This window comes from Chenopodium album, chromosome 1 (assembly GCF_948465745.1).
Source record: "Chenopodium album chromosome 1, dcCheAlbu1.1, whole genome shotgun sequence".
Taxonomy (NCBI): domain Eukaryota; kingdom Viridiplantae; phylum Streptophyta; class Magnoliopsida; order Caryophyllales; family Amaranthaceae; genus Chenopodium; species Chenopodium album.
Genome location: NC_137834.1, coordinates 1,580,216 through 1,585,545, shown reverse-complemented (window position 1 = coordinate 1,585,545; position 5,330 = coordinate 1,580,216). Strand labels below are relative to the sequence as shown.

Below are 5,330 nucleotides of genomic sequence, written 5' to 3'. Positions count from 1 at the left end.
AGTCACTAAAGCCGTTTTCTTGCTGGAAGAAAGACGAATGCTTGGACGGAATAAGGTCTAGGGGAGACCGCCCATTACCATCCACTTCGCTCTCTAGTGATTGCAGTTCCTCTCTCAGATAGACCATAAACTTTTCATACGCAATTCGCAATTCTTCGATCCATTCATGAATGCGCAAGAGAAAGCGATCCATCAGACTAGAGGGAAGTTTTTCTTTCTCCATGACCCCACCATCATCAATTTGAAACTTTCACAGCACGGATGCAATCAAGAAGCTGTTAACTATGAGATTCTTTCGGTATCTATCTAACAATCAAGGGCTGACCTTCCTGCTTGATTTCTCGATCCAATCTCGCACTTGGTCTGATCGCACCGTAGATCAAGTTGTAACCGAAGTAGACCAAGAAGGGAGTATGACCAGGCACTCTCTTGGATTTCATGGTTTGGAGCAAGCTCAGCTTTCCTTTCACTTGGCACGAGACACCGTACGCTACACAGAAGAACACAAGCTTTGTGAATGAATTTAACATATTGACATTTCCACATTAGACTGATTCAATGGAGAAAGCAATGCCCTTGAGGAGAGCACTTCCTTCAGTTTAGCAATCAATTAGATCCCGACTGCCTTAGCCTTGATGAAGCATAGCTTGCCGTTTGATGCTACTCTTGGGAACATTGAGACATCGACTTTAAAGCATCTCGTAGTTGATCGGTACTGCCATCAACAGTACCAACATGGACAAGGACTGCTGAGCATGGATAGAACGAGAGTCGAACTCGCGACTCAATCACTCTTTTTGTTTGGAAGATCATTCGTTCTTCACTCTCTTGCTTTTTTTTACCCGCGGGGAGCGCAGCAACCAAGGTGCATATTATCATATAGAAACAAGTGAAGCGTAGCGATTCGTACTACCGGAAAAGTTTAGCTAACCGGCAGGCAATAGAGTCCGCCGATAGGCGCAAGCAAAGCGTAGCGAATCACATAGATAAGCCGCTTACGCCTAAGAAATAGGCGTAAGGGCGGGCGAAGGGGATGGATGTCTGAGCGGTTGAAAGAGTCGGTCTTGAAAACCGAAGTATTGATAGGAATACCGGGGGTTCGAATCCCTCTCCATCCGCGAGGTCATAAGTTGATAAAGGGCATCTGAACGTAACGCTTCCTAGAGGACTCTTTCTTTTACTTTCAGTCTAGTGCCAATTATGTTATGTATTAAAAAAAAAAAAATGATCTTAACATATATAGCGTCAGATGTTATGAAAGTAAGGCGATCTCCGAAAGCGAAGAAATGAAATAAAAGCGCATTGGAATCATCGAGCATATAGAATGTGTGCCGCGAGTGATCCGTCCGCGCAAAGGCAGAATAGCGGATTGGCTTGTCTTGCCTCTATCTTCCGGGGACTCCTAGGCTCTTTCAATTGGACTTGTCTCGCTTAACTCGTCGAGTAGTGACTCTCCCGGAATGAAGATCTGTTCGATCAGTATCCCGAAAAATCCTTAGAATGAGTAGCTCCTAGCCCCTGCTTCTATCATTGGTGCTATCATCGTATTATAATCATTCCCGCAGGACCTCTTTCTATCAATTGAATAAGAGAGAGGGTAGAAAAGAAGGGGATGGATGGCTGGGCCATGAGAAGGAACGCTAGCTAGATTCTTAACACACACATGCAAGTCGGACGGGGGGAAGAAGCGGGGTAGAGTAATTGGAAAACTCATTAGGCTCATGCCCTGAAGATTACAGGTTCGAATCCTGTCCCCGCCTAAGAACTCTTAGTTTTCATTTTGGGATTTGTTGTTTTTTCGGGAGGGAACAAGAGAATGAGGTTTGTTTCATTTTTAAAGAAATGCTTACCAAAGGAAGACAGGTTGGTTCGAGAACCCCTTGGTCAAAGGGAAAGAGGGGTCCTGATTCCGGGACGGAGCCGTATGACGCGAGAGTGTCACGTACGGTTCCTTTGAGAAGGGTGTGATACCACCACCTATCAGGCCCGACGAGCGGTCCACGGAGCTGCATCCTTACTCACCTGGTCTATGCACATCGCTTTCTCCAGGAGGTTGGCCGCCTATCCTAGATCTTCCCATTTCCAAGAGGATCCCGGGCTCGATCTGGTTTAGTATCAAGGTGATTCTCTTTCTCTTTCTATATATATGGGTCCGTGCAGCATTTCCACGATATCGTTATGATCAATTAATGGGACTTGGCCGGAAAGTGTTCTTGCCTCTATCATTAGCTCGGGTAGTCGCCGTTTCTGGTGTTTTAGTCACCTTTCAATGGCTCCCTTAATTATGTGCGAGGAATTGCTCTATTGAGTAATGGGAAGCGGGCTACTCCCCGAAAATGTCCATAGTTGGTTGGGGATTCATTCGCTTTTAGTAAGGCGAATCTTATAAAATAATATATTTTCAGTTATCTTTTGAACCAGGAACTACGCGCAAATTCTCATAAATAAAGAGAGAATTTCGTATATAAAGAGAGGAATTCTCTCTTTTCTAACCGAGTTCCGCACCCGGACTCAAACCATACCTCGAGGAGAAGGTAGCCGAAAGAGCGCTTCTCCGAGAGACATAGTTCGAAAGGGTGCATCCCATGCCTTTCTTGGTTGGCAAACCCAACCGGTGATTTCGGACAAGTCTTTCTTCATTTTTGAGCAAGAAGCGGAACTACAAGAAGAAAAATCTCTGACCATGCTTAGATTCCATCCCTATGGATCCTTCACTGAAGTTTGTAGTGTCTTGAACCGCCTTTTGGCGGATTCGGACAGACAGGTGCCTCCGGGTTGGAGCATGGCTGACCTTGTGGTTGCCGTGACTCATACCTCTGCCCAATCGCCTCTAATAAGCCAGTATGACTCCCTGGATCTTCTTATCAACGGGGACGGCGCATTAATTTACGAACAAGTCTGCCGTCATATTGATTTACTGGGGGGGCATATCTTTTAACATTTTTCTATTTGAATCATAATTTGTGGGGCAAAACCTCACTCACATCAAAAAAAGGAAAACTCAGTTCAGAGGACACCGGGACGCTTTCCAAGTATCTTCGGGATAGGCCAGTTTCCGATGTGTCTGTCCGAACAGTAAAGGAAAAAATCTCTCTTTTTTTTATGACAAATCTGGTTCGATGGCTGTTCTCTACTAACCACAAGGATATAGGGACTCTCTATTTCATCTTCGGTGCCATTGCTGGAGTGATGGGCACATGCTTTTCAGTACTGATTCGTATGGAATTAGCACGACCCGGCGACCAAATTCTTGGTGGAAATCATCAACTTTATAATGTTTTAATAACGGCTCACGCTTTTTTAATGATCTTTTTTATGGTTATGCCTGCGATGATAGGCGGATTTGGGAATTGGTTTGTTCCAATTCTGATAGGTGCACCTGACATGGCATTTCCACGATTAAATAATATTTCATTCTGGTTGTTACCCCCAAGTCTCTTGCTCCTATTAAGCTCAGCCTTAGTAGAAGTGGGTAGCGGGACTGGGTGGACGGTCTATCCGCCTTTAAGTGGTATTACCAGCCATTCTGGAGGAGCAGTTGATTTAGCAATTTTTAGTCTTCATCTATCTGGTGTTTCATCCATTTTAGGTTCTATCAATTTTATAACAACTATCTTCAACATGCGTGGACCCGGAATGACTATGCATAGATTACCCTTATTTGTGTGGTCCGTTTTAGTAACAGCATTCCTACTTTTATTATCACTTCCGGTACTGGCGGGGGCAATTACCATGTTATTAACCGATCGAAACTTTAATACAACCTTTTTTGATCCCGCTGGGGGGGGAGACCCCATATTATATCAGCATCTTTTTTGGTTTTTCGGTCATCCAGAGGTCTATATTCTCATTCTGCCTGGATTCGGTATCATAAGTCATATCGTTTCTACTTTTTCCGGAAAACCGGTCTTCGGGTATCTAGGCATGGTTTATGCCATGATCAGTATAGGTGTTCTTGGATTTCTTGTTTGGGCTCATCATATGTTTACTGTGGGCTTAGACGTTGATACCCGTGCTTACTTCACCGCAGCTACCATGATCATAGCGGTCCCCACTGGAATTAAAATCTTTAGTTGGATCGCTACCATGTGGGGGGGTTCTATACAATACAAAACACCCATGTTATTTGCAGTGGGGTTCATCTTTTTATTCACCGTAGGGGGACTCACGGGAATAGTCCTGGCTAATTCTGGGCTAGACATTGCTCTACATGACACTTATTATGTGGTTGCACATTTCCATTATGTACTTTCTATGGGAGCCGTTTTTGCTTTATTTGCAGGATTTTACTATTGGGTGGGAAAAATCTTTGGTCGAACATACCCTGAAACTTTAGGTCAAATCCATTTTTGGATCACTTTTTTCGGGGTTAATCTTACCTTCTTCCCCATGCATTTTTTAGGGCTTTCGGGTATGCCACGTCGCATTCCCGATTATCCAGATGCTTACGCAGGATGGAATGCCCTTAGCAGTTTTGGTTCTTATATCTCTGTAGTTGGGATTTGTTGTTTCTTCGTAGTCGTAACAATCACTTTAAGCAGTGGAAAGAACAAAAGATGTGCTCCAAGTCCTTGGGCTGTTGAAGAGAATTCAACCACACTGGAATGGATGGTACAAAGTCCTCCAGCTTTTCACACTTTTGGAGAACTTCCTGCTATTAAGGAGACGAAAAGCTAAAGTAAAAGAAAACTTTTAAAAATGAAAGAGGCGAAGGAGACGAAAAGCAGCTAAGAACCTAACAGAACTTTTTTTTTCTTATGTTTTTATAATTAAGTCGCATTTTTTTAATTACATTCCACGCGAATCTAATAAAGTAAGTAGTTTCTTATATCCTAAAAGATAAGAGAAGAACTAACCTAAAGATTGACTCTTCAACTTGTCGTTATAGAACTGAGGAGGATCAATCCCTTAAAGAAAGCGAAAAGACTAGCAAAGGCGATTCGTTGCATCTAGGGTTCTGGCTTTAAATCAAGAAAGAATATGAGGCGAGGAATCCTGCAATATTAAGAACTTCCTCCAACATCATTCCATAGTATGCCTTTTCTATTTACTGTCAGATTGTGCGGAAGCTGGCCACTCGCTACGCCGTGTGCGTAGAAAAGCTCTTAAAGTTTAAAAAGCATAAAGAAAGTAAAGTAAGAAGGAAATGCGCCTTCTCCGATTAGAAGGTTACGGGACTCCTTTTCATACAAAATGGACTACGATAGGATAGGGAGGAATGGAATGAGAGACTACGAAAGTGAGTCAAACCCACAGAGAAGGAAAGAACTCAATCTAATCACTCCAGGAAAAGCAAGTGCACCTTTGAGAATCCGACTAAAGGTTAGGGG

The 5,330-nt window shown here is 43.4% G+C and overlaps 1 non-coding gene across 1 annotated transcript; it reads left to right on the top strand.

Moving 5' to 3' along the window:
• Window positions 1-1,031: 1,031 nt before the first annotated feature.
• TRNAS-UGA (transfer RNA serine (anticodon UGA)) lies at window positions 1,032-1,118 on the top strand. The gene has a single exon. It is a non-coding gene; the product is annotated as a tRNA-Ser (tRNA).
• Window positions 1,119-5,330: the final 4,212 nt, after the last annotated feature.